The sequence below is a fragment of the Chenopodium quinoa genome, unplaced genomic scaffold (assembly GCF_001683475.1).
Source record: "Chenopodium quinoa cultivar QQ74 unplaced genomic scaffold, ASM168347v1, whole genome shotgun sequence".
Taxonomy (NCBI): Eukaryota; Viridiplantae; Streptophyta; class Magnoliopsida; order Caryophyllales; family Amaranthaceae; genus Chenopodium; species Chenopodium quinoa.
In genome coordinates, this window is record NW_018745410.1 from 1,575,010 (window position 1) to 1,588,877 (window position 13,868).

Sequence of the window (13,868 nt, forward strand, 5' to 3'; positions counted from 1 at the left end):
TTCGCCACCTCGATCCGATTGAAGCGCTTTGATTTTCTTGCCGAGTTGGTTTTCAACTTCGTTCTGAAATTCCTTGAATTTATCAAACGATTCAGATTTGTGCGACATTAGATAGACATAACCATATCTACTATAGTCGTCCGTGAAGGTTATGAAATACCGATAACCACTCCTTGCGGGTGTACTCATTGGCCCACATACATCGGTGTGTATTAGTCCCAACAAGTCACCGACCCTTTCTCCCAACTTGGAGAATGGTTGCTTTATCATCTTGCCTAATAAACATCCTTCGCAATTCTCAAAGGATTCTAAATCAAATATAATGAGTCAAGAATACCTTCTTGAAGAAGCTTCTTGATGCGTTTGATGTTAATGTGGCCAAGACGACAATGCCACAAGTAAGTTTGACTAGACGGTGTAGTCTTAGCTTTCTTTGCATTGGTATCAAACATTTTGTCTAAAAACACGTGAAAGTGTCATTCCATAAATATATTCAAGACATCAAAACAAAAGTCTTGGTTGATGAAAACGACGTCCAACGTCGGAAATACATCAAAAGTATGGTGCATAAATCTAAATAAGTTCTACTTCTTTAGACAAAACTTGAGATTACAAGTTTTCTTGGATAGATCACCTTCATCCTACTTGTGTACTCATTTCCACATGAAAAAGCACCGCTCACTTGGTTCCTGAAAAAGGAGTGTATTGTGAGTCAATTTTCCGGTATCGAATACCTTTTAAAATTTCTTATATTCAAGTGCTTAAGATGATACCTGAGGTTGAGGTTACTTTTCCTTTCGCCTCATCATCCAGATACTTGCTGCATTCTCTTTTGTAGTGTCTGGGGTTACCACAATAGAAGCAGCGCATCTTCCTCTTGTCTTTGAACTCCTTCTTCCTTGGTCTAAGGGCAAAGTTAGCTTTCTTGCAAGAATAGGTCTTTTGGAGCTCTTGGATGACTTCCCTTAAGGACAGTGTATCCCTATTGGCGGTGAGACGCATTTTAAGCCCCACATATCCCGAGTGAAGAGAGCTAAGAAGCATGTGAGCCGCTTGCTCGTCTTCCACAGGTTTGCCAATTAGCTCCAGATGGTTGAATAGCCTTGTCATGTTAAATTACATGAGCTTGAAGTGGCATTCCGGGCCTAAGTCTCGCATTGTAGACTTTTCCCCACACCTCTTGTCTTTCTTTCGAGAGACAACCATCTTGCGGTGGCTTGATCCTCATTTTGGAGAGTGACCTAGTCACATCCTCCACGTGACCATCATAATTGCCCCTAGCACTTTTGGTGACCCTCAAATTGACTACATCCTCAAGCGCCTTGAGCATCATGTCCGAAAAATAGCCGGAGAAAATCTCCTTCCATTGAACCGGGATGGAGTTTTCCATGAGTTTCGAAACTCTCTTGCAATCCATGCTCCATTCTTCATGAGCTTCATTACTCATGATCCCTTTCGAGTAGAAACTGGGGATCAGAGTGTCCAAGATATGCTCTAGGTAGTAATTTCTGAGTGTCTTTCGAAGTTCATCTTCCCATTCCTTAAAGTTCACCAAATTGAGCAAAAATGGTAACTTTTCGGGAAGTTTCGGGTACATAAGGTCGTTGTCATTAGTTGAAGACATGATTCTACAATTGAAAGAATTTTAATAAAAAACCATTCAAAATTACTTAAATAAGATTGAATTTTATTCATGCAAATTTTCAATACTTATTTAGCGTCTTATTTACACGTAAAATTGTCCCTATTTTGTGAAAATAAGGCGATTACAAGATCCGAAGAAACAAAGAGTGGTTAAGCATACTTTGGCTTGTCTTAATACTCAATCTTCTAGGGTAAGCATTGCCTTGCTAATGGCTCTAAGCCACTCTTGGTTAGGCAATCGTCACATCTAATGCATCTTTGACGATGTATCTCTTTTGCCACGGTATGTGAGGACTCCTCACTCATACCGATGAGTTAAACCAAAACCAACGTGCACACCCGGTGTGCCTTATGAGCCTTGGAGAAGTGATGGCATCTCGCTTTGGCGTAGCCTACCATCACCCTCGTTCGGTTGGTAAGTGTTGTTTTGGAAAGGCAAGTTTGACTCAATATTATTAGGGACCTAGGATTTCTATGTTGGTTGATTTAAGTGAACTTAACTAATCATCGCAACATAAAGAAAACCTAAACATGCATCTAACGAATAATTCACATGTATATAAGCATAAAATATAAAGCGAAATTATAGATGCACATTGGCAACTAGCATGACCCCTTGAATTCTTCAAATCTTCAAAAGGTCTTCATTTGCAATTCAAGGCTTTGTCTTCCAAGATACGTCGTCTTCAAGACTTAACCAAACTATGCAAATACTAGTGTCTACGACTACGAATAATCAAAATATTAAGGTACAAAAATACTTAACTGTGCGTAGACTGTATTTAGATTTACAAAAATACATAACGACACATAGTCCGTATTTTCTATCCTACTCGGGTCCCACTAGTTGCCATTTCATAAAACCTGTGAGAGAGAATATATATTCCATTCATCCATTCACTATTTGTGAATGGCCCATGCAATTTACAATATCAAACAAGTAAAATGCATTTAAACAACGCGCGCACTAGTAACTAATCTAGGTGGTTAATCCGATTAACACGCCTAATTAAAACTAGTCAAAGTTGTTTAACCGATTATGTAATTTGACGTCATTAATTAATTGAAGCTCCCACTAAATTCCGCATTTCCCTTAATTAATCCAATTAATTAAGTCGGTAGCACCCAAACTTGTCAAAATAAAATTTTGCCAATGCCGCTCAAAACCGAGGCCTAGCCTCCCAAAATTTTAATTAAAATAAACAAAATTAATTAAAATAAATAAAACGACAAAATACGCAATATTAAGCCAACCGCATTTCAAGTGGCTTTCGCTTTAAGCGTTTTGCCAAGGAAACTCGAATAATCGCGGCTCATGCAAACCAATCATACTACGACTATTCACCTCACCACACCAAGCATATGCACACACAAAAAACTCCGCACACACGGCCCGCGGCAAGCAGCCATGGGCTGCTGCCACTGCCGCACGCATGCACGCGCACGCACAACCATGGCTGCTGGTGCGTGGCTGTTGCGGCCGTGTGCTGCTGCCGCGCGTGTGACCGCACGCAAGGCGGGGCAGCCACCTTGGCAGCCACATGCGGGCTGCTATGCAGCCCGGCTAGCCAAGGGTGGTTCTTTGCCTCGTTTTGCGTGCCATGGCCTCGGGATTTGATCCCATTTCGCGAGATATAATTAATTAATTCTTAATTAATTTTAGAACTAACTCAATGAGCAAAAAAATAAAATTTTAAACAAGTCTAACTTAATAAAATTTCAAAGTGCAAATAATCAAAATAATTCTAAGAACCATTCTTAATTAAATTGGTTTAGCTTGGTGCAATAACAAAGTTGAGGCATTTTCTCACTTTTAATTTAATCAATTTAAATTAAACTTGCGAATTTGACAAAGTAAGGGGAAGTTGGAAAAATATGAACTTTAATGTTCAAATGAAAATTACAACATCTAAATTTTGCGAATCCTTGAAAATTATATCTTCCAACATGAAGATAACCAAATTTCTATCACAAAAATTGAAACTTTATGTTTCCAATCAACTCTAAATGATTAAAACAACAAAGTTTAACACAAAATAACATGGAATTTAGTGGTTTTTAAAGTTTCAATCACTTATCACAAATAAAGATTGAATCTTTAACACTTAGGAAGCCTCAAAACAAAAAATTTCACACTAAAAAGTAATTAGTTTCCAATTATGTGAAAATAAATCAACCTTTAAGCATCAAATACTACCAAGTAAGTGTGCTTTAAGGGGACTTAAAAATGCAGAAAATAATGCAAATAATCAACCACATAATCAACAAGTTATGCCATTAATTTCAAGGTTAGAAAAGACTTAAAATTTTTCGTCAAAAACGAAAAATCCCTCGAAAAAGGCATTTTTGGTCAGAATTTGGCTAAAATCACAGTTCCTTTGGGGTAAAAACCTTTGCAAAACACCTTTTCCACCTAAAATTCACTATTTTGGGGCGAAAATCTGGGTTGTGGGCCAAATTCGACATTAAAAACGGGATTAAAATAAATAAAACCGAGCTACTAATCTAATTAGCAACTTAAACCAGAAAAATAAGCCAAAATAAACCTTGAAAAACATGATTATAAAATAACGCGAGGCTCCGATACCGCTGTTGGGGTTTGGTGAGTCCGACTCACCGCAGAAACAACCCCGACCCAAGGAACCACTCGTAATTAATAAAACCATAAAGCATAAATAAATAAGCACAAGAAAAGGAAGAACGAATCATACCCTTGAAGCGAGCTTCGCCCTCTCAAAACGGGCTCTTACTTAAAAGCCTTGAGCACCGCAAATGCCGTGCCTCCAACGGTATCCACCCATAAAGGACGAACACGACTTTTTAGGTCCACTATCTTGAAGTTAGCAAGGTCCGACCAAAACCCAAGTGTTAATGGAGTTTAAGAGTTTTTTCAAAATATGGAATGCTCTTTCTAACTCCCACTCAAGCACTTTACTCCAAATCCCAAGGATGGTATTTATAGAGGAAAGTATGAGTGGGAATTTCTATCCCATCAATGTGGGATCATGAATTCCACAAATTAATTTAAAGCTAAATTATTAAAATTGCAAACTAATATTAAATATACAAGTGACATTACCATGTGAAATGGGTTGGTGAGGACCACATGGAGAGTAGGGGACCATACTTGCTCCCCACTCAATACTCTCCTTGTGCCACATGTCCTTACCCACTTGCTCCCATATTCCTCAAGCTTCCCCATAGTGACCGGCCCTATAGCCCAGCCACGAGCCCAGCCCGGGCTCACCCCCGCACCAAGATGTGGGTTGCTGCTGTGCACGCAAACCACACACTTGGTGCGGGCTTGCTGCTGAGCGTGGCTGCTAGTGCGTGCGCTGCTAGCACGCCTAGCTTGCGGTAGCTTAGCTGCTGCACGCACCACGTGCACGCGGCTGCTAGCTGCTACTGTGCGTGGCTGCTAGCACGGTGCGCTTGCACGCACCTAGCCAGCCATGCTAGGCTCGGCTTGGTGCGCTTGCTAGCCACCTATGCTTGGACATTTTTTGCCCCTAGCATTTGGATGCTCGGGGCACTTCGATGCTAGGGGTATTTTGGGAATATGGTCGATTTATTATTATTTTGCGCGTCTCGTCTTTTTATTAATTTTTACTCGACATCCGATGATCGGTTTCGACGCTCCAAACTCGAATTACCGACGTCTAAATATTTAACACTCGGGCGACGAATTAATTTCTTCCGAATTAATTCGTCGAGTCGGTTCGTATATTTTGCTTGGGTGTGACCCGAAGGGGTCAGTCAAGATTAAGCTGTAATATTAATTATATTAATATTACTGATCGGAAGCGGCCTCCACTCAGGCATTCCGATCACTTGACCTTACTGAATATATTAGCTTTCTAATAATTCTGAACCCGTTATCAGAATAATACACTTGTTCGATGGACACCGTTCCTTTTATTATTTGTGCTCTAATTATGCAAGGTGCTCTTAGAGGCAAAGGTATATGATTGGTGTAATGATTAATTTATTACTCATTCATGATTATGCAAGCAGGATGAGTAAAGGAAAAATTTAAGTCTTCTAAGACGAGGTTAAGGTTTTGGGGTGCCTTATGCACTCAAGGTGTTTATAAACCGAGGTAGTATAGGAATAAATAATAAATGTTGCTTGCCACTAATAAATCAAGAATTGAAATTGAAAAGTTGTTTTACTTGATTGAATTGATATTGGATTGATTGTATTGTTATGCATATGAGTCATCACCAAGTCTAAACCTGTAAATCACGTAAAGTGCAAGATGGATGAGCAATAAAACTCTGGATTGGTGCACTTCTGGATTGGGGTACATGGGGTATTAGCCGTGTACTTTTCTCGAGGCCGTCTGATCTACAAGACTCTTATTTCAAATATTTTTCAAAACTAGGAGTTAGTGAGATCTCATACTAACTACGGTCACGGAGTCGCGCCCGTGGTCGTTGGATGTTTATTGATGTTTCCGAAAGGAGGCATGGGGTTTTTCTTTTATTGATGTTCCAAATGGAGCATGGGTTGGACAACCATGTCTATTGCGTAATCCAATGAATAAAAATAATGATTTACCTATGAATAAGTAATGGAGTCGTAGTAATTTAAATAGTTGAGTCGTGTGTTGAGTCTATAACTTAATGATGCATGATGATTGATTATTAGTAGCATGTTATGGATTTCTTAATTTATTTCGCAGCTTGTATGTACTCAGCTTTGCTGATTGCGTGCTTTGTGTGTCTTTCTTTGGTCATGGCCTTCGCCTTTCAATGACCCTGTGACGATCCAATTTTTACACTTGTAATATTGGGGAGCTGAATTACCACAGGTTCTTACACATGCAGCATTCATCAGGGTTGTGGGATCTTGAGTAGAGTGTTGGTTATTTGCATTTTATTTCTTTTGCAAGTTTGAATTTATTTTAATTCCATTTTATTCGACACTATTTCTTTTAGGTTTGAATTTATTTTAACACTGAATTTAATCACTTACTACTTTTATTTGGTTTTGAATAAGGGCCTTAATGGTTCCAAGTTGTATGACTTAATTTGGTTTCATTCGTTGGTTTTGAAACTTATTTATAACTGATTTAGTTTTTCCGCTGCTATTTTCTGATAAAGCCTTAACGTTTGAACACGTGGCGGTAGCACGCCAGTATTTCTCTTGAATATTGTTCAGGGTCCTCACAGGTTTAAAGAAAGAATTATTGGGGTGTTACAAAGTGGTATCTGGGAGCTTAGGTTCGATTTAATTACCACTAAAGTTACTTTTAAAGTTTTTGGGCGCCTAACGTTTTAAATCTTATGATTCTGGATTTTATGACGTGATTTAAGGTTAAACTTTAATTTCAAAAAAAAAATTATTTTTAATTAAAATAATTCGGCAGTTTAATTAAAATATATGTATTTTTATAAATTACTATGTTATTAATTATTTTTGAAATTAGTTGAATCTCCGTACTTATTTTATTCTTTGAACCTTTGTATTATTTATTTTATTTTATGTGTGAGATTTGGGTAGTCTTAGGCATATAGGACAAATGATTTCTTTCTATGTGCATTATAATTTAATTCTTGGTGCCATTTTTTTTAATGTAGTTATTATGCAAGTTATATTTAATTGTATATGTTTTATATAATCATGCGAATTTGGGTGTTGTGATCACCTAGAATCATGTGTAAGGATTAAAGAATACAATATAGATTAATTTGTGATGATTTGTGCAATGTAATGTGTATGTATGGATGATCATTATATGAAGCATGTAATTATGTGACTATTTGGTTATGCTTATTTAATGATGTTATTTATTATTTATTAGGTGCCTTAGGTTATTGGTAAGATCTATATTTTTATTATTTGATATCTCCTTCAATTTTTGCAACCAATGAGTGTTTATTTGAGAAACCTTATGATCAAATTAGGAATGTACTTGGAGAATTGATGAATTATATATATTTGGTGATGATAAACTACACGAGAGGAGTGTATGAATTTTGCTTTGGTCAAGCCGCATACTTTAAGGAGAGTGGAGACCCTGCTTTTCTGTAGAATTAGGTAGTGAAAGATGAGTTTTTGTTGTTTTGAATTGCCATGAGAATTTGAGGAGCATAACTTTGGTGGAAAGAGAATAGGGATACGATTCGTGAGATAATTGACTTTCGTTGGGAGAATTTGAAAACCAAGTTGGAGAGAAGAAAATTTTGAGGAGCCCATGGATTCATAAACATGGAAATATAAATCAGGCCTTTTGGGTTAATTAATGTATTAATAATCATTATGGATTTAATGAATCGAGTATTTCCATGAGTACAGTAATTCGATAAATATATGGCTTTATTAATGATATCTTGCTATACTTGAAGAGTGAGGAGAATTATAATAGACATTTGAGGATTATGTGACATTTTAGGGACGACTTGTAATATGCTCAGTTTTTGAAGTGTGAATTTTTATTAATGAGAGTAAGTTTCATTTCGGGACAAAAAAGTTCAAGTGGTGAGTAAGTGGTCTACACCTAACAATGTGACCGATATAAGGATTTTATTGGGATTAGATGTTTAAAGAGGGTTGTGAAGGACTTTTGAGGATTGTTGTATATACCTTGATGAAAGAGAGTTAGTTTGAATGGGATGAGAAGTGTAAACAAGCCTTTTAACTCTTAAAGAACATTTAATCGTTGCACTTGTTTTAGTCTTGCCTAATGGGAGTGTTGGACTTGAAGTTTTTACTTAATGGATGTGTGTTGCAACAAAATGGAAAAATGATAATGCTTCTTGCCAAGACAAATCTTATGAGACCAATTACCCTACCATGATCTTGAGATTGCGTATATATTGTTTACATTGGAGATTCATTCGAAATACAGTGTCACCGGTAAGATTTTTATAGATCTTAATAGCCTTCGTTTGTTTAGCTAAGGAGAGCTAAATGGATTATTGAGTGCCTATGAATTGAACTATTCAAATTTGAGAAAATTATAGAATAACAAGTTATGGATAAATTATTGCAGAAAGAAGAAATGAAAAAGAAATGCCTAATGATGTTATTGAGGTGAGTTACGGGGGCGTAACTCTTTTCTTTAAGAGGAGTATAATGCAATGTAATTTCACGCTTTTTACCTCAATTATGCTATTTATTGCTTGAGTTTGCATTATTTTGCTTATTAATATGCACTATTGTTGTATTTACATGCAATTAAAGTATGTAAACTTTGGCCAAGTACGAGTCTATTAAGCATAAAGTTCAGTTTGTTGAGTGTGCATGTTGAGAATCAATCAATTTACAGCAATATAAAACACAAAAGTTTGAATGGTTTTGGAAAATTTATGGCTTTTGGGTTAAGTTTCGAGGGCGAAACTTCTTTTAAGAGGGGTAGATTGTAATCCCCCGTATTTTTAAATATTTTATAAATGAAAATTTATTTTATTTATAATATTTATTTGTTATTTTTCATAATTTAATTTCAAAAGTTTCAAATTACTAATCTGGGTTGAAAATTATTTGAACAAATTATTTTATGCACCTTTATTCTACAATTTATGTCCAATCACACAAGCCTCACCCATTTGTTTACTTAATCGAACCATTATTTTTATGAGGCCCAATCTTTCTTTTTACCCTACAATAATTCTCTCCTATAAATACCCCATGAATCTCCAAAAATTTCCCACACAAAAAGGTTAGTCTTATTTTCATCCTCCTTTGTTTCATTATTTTGCTTAATGTTAATTTAATTGTTTTGGGTTTTGATTTTAGTATAAAGTTTATATTTTTAGTATCAAATTATATTATAATGGTATAAAGATTATAAATTTCAGATTATATTTTTGTTATAAATTTCATATTTTATGAATTATAAACCTAGGGTTTCAATTTATTGAAATTCATGATTTTAGAGTTTTTATGAACAATTGATTTAGGGCTTTTATAGTAATGATGTTTTGAAATTTTGGTGATTATAACTACTGATTATTTTAACTTAATTCCAGATTATTTTGAACAGGTAGATTCGTGTTTTAATTTTTAGATTTTCGTTCGTTAATATTAATCCCGATCAGATTCTGAACTCATCCGATTTTGATGATAAAGTAGTGTTTTCCATGTGAAAACAACGTTTTAAGAAAGACTCACTACCTTTAATAGTGAGCACCACCATCTCGTGGCCAAATTCAGCCTCTAAATATGATTTTCGGGCAGTTTTTGATTTTAACGAAGTTTTTTTTATACTTAAAATATTATCCTTGAGTTTGATTAATAAAATTAATTATTTTTAAAGTTAATTAAGCATAAATATATGTTTTATTGAATTTTTAAGTGTTGGAAATGGTTTCAAAGTACTACTTTTGATGTTTTATAAAGAGGGTTTAATCACCCATTAAAACGGGAGATTTTTAGGGGTTTTTATATAATTTTCAGATTTTTATTAGACTTTGAACTTGCTGTAATTTCATGTATAAGAGTGAATTTTAAGGTTTTTATGAAGAAAATTTAAAGAACTATATATAAGCCTTTAATTTTAACTAAAGGGAAGGTTTTAAAGTGTTGTTTGATTTGGATTTTGAAGGTTTTAAAATAAATTAGTATTGCTGTAAATTTGATTGATTGGGTATTGATTGAGATGTTATTATTTGGCTTAGGAGAGGAGTTTATTGAAGGTGATTTCTAGTTAGTAAAGTGGCATACCAATTCGTTTGCTCAAGGTACGTACAGGTTACGAAACCTTTCTTTTAGGTGCATGTTTAAGGATGACGGATCGTGAACTTAGTATCATGTATAGGGATGACTGAGTTAAATTGTTTGGTTATACATTGTGAATTTCATATGACGTGCACTATTTTATATTGCAAGTATTATTTGTGCTCTAATTATGCAAGGTGCGCTTAGAGGCAAAGGTATATGATTGGTGTAATGATTAATTTATTACTCATTCATGATTATGCAAGCAGGATGAGTAAAGGAAAAATTTAAGTCTTCTAAGACGAGGTTAAGGTTTTGGGGTGCCTTATGCACTCAAGGTGTTTATACACCGAGGTAGTAAAGGAATAAATAATAAATGTTGCTTGCCACTAATAAATCAAGAATTGAAATTGAAAAGTTGTTTTACTTGATTGAATTGATATTGGATTGATTGTATTGTTATGCATATGAGTCATCACCAAGTCTAAACCTGTAAATCACATAAAGTGCAAGATGGATGAGCAATAAAACTCTGGATTGGTGCACTTCTGGAGTAATGACAATCAGGGGTTGGGGTACATGGGGTATTAGCCGTGTACTTTTCTCGAGGCCGTCTGATCTACGAGTCTCTTATTTCAAATATTTTTCAAAACTAGGAGTTAGGTGAGATCTCATACTAACTACGGTCACGGAGTCGCGCCCGTGGTCGTTGGATGTTTATTGATGTTTCCGAAAGGAGGCATGGGGTTTTTCTTTTATTGATGTTCTAAATGGAGCCTGGGTTGGACAACCTTGTCTATTGCGTAATCCAATGAATAAAAATAATGTTTACCTATTATTAATTAATGGAGTCTTAGTAATATAAATAGTTGAGTCGTGTGTTGAGTCTATAATTTAATGATGCATGATGATTGATTATCAGTAGCATGTTATGGATTTCTTAATTTATTTCGCAGCTTGTATGTACTCAGCTTTGCTGATTGCGTGCTTTGTGTGTCTTTCTTTGGTCATGGCCTTCGCCTTTAAATGACCCTGTGACGATCCAATTTTTACACTTGTAATATTGGGGAGCAGAATTACCACAGATTCTTGCACATGCAGCATTCATCAGGGTTGTGGGATCTTGAGTAGAGAGTTGGTTGTTTGCATTTTATTTCTTTTGAAAGTTTGAATTTATTTTAATTCGATTTTATTCGACACTATTTCTTTTGGGTTTGAATTTATTTGAACACTGAATTTAATCACTTACTACTTTTATTGGGTTTTGAATAAGGGTCTTAATGGTTCCAAGTTGTATGACTTAATTTGGTTTCATTTGTTGGTTTTGAAACTTATTTATAACTGATTTAGTTTTTCCGCTGCTATTTTCTGATAAAGCCTTAACGTTTGAACACGTGGCGGTAGCACGCCAGTAATTCTCTTGAATATTGTTCAGGGTCCTCACAGGTTTAAAGAGAGAATTATTGGGGTGTTACAATCGGCGTATACTGAGTGATTTAGGATCGTAGAACGTCTTGAATCATTCTCCGTTCCTAGCGACTACTTTGCTATTGTTTTCAAAACTGACGTTTCTACAAAATCAGTAAAAGTGGGGGCCTCTGTAGACACCTAAAAATGTCTCCCCAAAACCAAATCTGATGACCAACAACATTTCACCGCCATTATTGGTTGGGTTGAGTATTTAATTTTCGGAGTACTTAAATCCATGTTCTATCCAATACATTTCATAAACCAATCCAATTCCTAGCTCATTTCCCCAAACCATAAATTACTTTTTACTTTTCGTGTCCACATCACAAAACCGAGATAAACTGATTTTTTGGCCTAAAAATTATGATCCAATTATTATTTTGTTGTATAGGCCTTAAAATAAGCTTTCCAGAAATATATCATAAGCCCAATTCCGATTTAAAACGAAGAAGATGTGAGCAAAATCCTAAACTCGGCCAAAAATCGAAACCCTTCTACTAAAACGGTCATATATTAAAATATACAAATGATTTTGACCTGATTCTAATTGGATTAGAAAGAAGACTTGATAATATTTCCAATGATATATTATATGCCTTATTACAAGTTACGGATCAAAAGTTATGAAGATTTTAAAAACGTGTACAAAATTGGAATTACCGCGCACAGTGTAAAAGCACTGTGTCACGGCGCCTGATGATGTGGCACGGTGCCTGGTGCCGTGACACGGTAATTTACAACATGTCACGGTGCTATTTTCAATGTTTTTTTTTGCGTGAAACTCAATTGTGGCACGGTACCTTTTTGTCGTGACACGGTACATCTCACCATAGTGTCACGGTGCTTTATCCGTGTCATTTCCATGTTTTCTCACGCGTTTTTTTTACCGTGACACGGTGTACTGTACCGTGCCATGGTGGACACTGCCATGTCATGGTACGTGTGTCGTGTCACGAAATTTTCTCGTGTCTTTTCCGCATAAACCCTTCACATGTTTTTACTCCCATAGGTCAAATATTTCCTGCGTCACTCAAGAGTATGTCGCGTCACACAAGAGTTTCCCGTGCCACGGAAATTTTTGCCGTGTCGCGACAGTTTTTCCGTGTCGCGGCAATATTTTTTAGGGTTTTTATCTTTTCAGGGTTCCGTGTGTTCCCTCTGCTCATTTTCCCTATAAATACCCCCCTCCTTTCTACAATTTAGGGCACCAAATCATTCTCTCTTCCTCTCGTTTACACCAAAAATCATTCTCTTCTCTTTTTTTTTCTCTCTCTCTCTCTCTCTCTCTCTCTCTCTCTCTCATATTCTAAGCCTTAAACCTATATTCCTAATTACACCATTCTTCCCTTCAGCACTCTAAAGAGTCCATACTTAGAGCAAGTTTAGCCCCAAATCTTAAGACTTGGACGTGACATCATTTTTTGTGTCCCCATTGAAAATGATGTCATCAAATTCATGTTAAGACTCACTAAGACTTACTCAAATTTATCACTTTAGCCCTAAGACTTAAATATTTGACATATTATATGTAGAAAAGTGTACAAAAAAAAGGGATAATAAAAATAAAAGTGAAGTGGGTCCTAATCTCAAGTCTTAAGTTGAGTCTTGAAATTTCAAGACTCAACTTGAGACTAGCTTGAGATTTTTGAAGAAAAATGGGAAAAGTCTTAAGTATAAATCTTTAGAATCAAAATGATGATGTCAACCCAATTAAGTCTTAAGACTTGGGGCTAAACTTGCTTTTAACCCGAGGTTCCGTCCGTAAACTAAGGCATGAAAGGTATAATTAACTGAGGTTTGGACCAAATCAACTCTAATTTTTATTTAATTTAATTTTCAATTTGATTTATATTTTTTATTAAAGTTACTAACAATTTATTCATGATGTAGCAATTTTAAGAAACGCGCGGAATGTAAGTAATTTATTAACTTAATTACTTATTTTATTTTTATATTGCTAGTATCATGATTAGGTTAATTTATTATTCGATTTTACTAACGCTGTTATTGTTGAATTGCTTCCAATATTGATGTTTATTCTATTATATTTTTTATAGTCACCATATTGCATGTTTAAAGGGAATATGTAA

General features: G+C 35.4%; 1 long non-coding RNA gene across 1 annotated transcript in view; it reads left to right on the forward strand.

Moving 5' to 3' along the window:
* LOC110713247 overlaps positions 1-11,480 on the forward strand; it is a 43,876-nt gene extending 32,396 nt beyond the window's left edge. Inside the window, exon 5 of the long non-coding RNA XR_002509842.1 lies at positions 11,383-11,480. This is a non-coding gene — a long non-coding RNA (uncharacterized LOC110713247). The remainder of the gene's footprint in view (positions 1-11,382) is intronic.
* Positions 11,481-13,868: the final 2,388 nt, after the last annotated feature.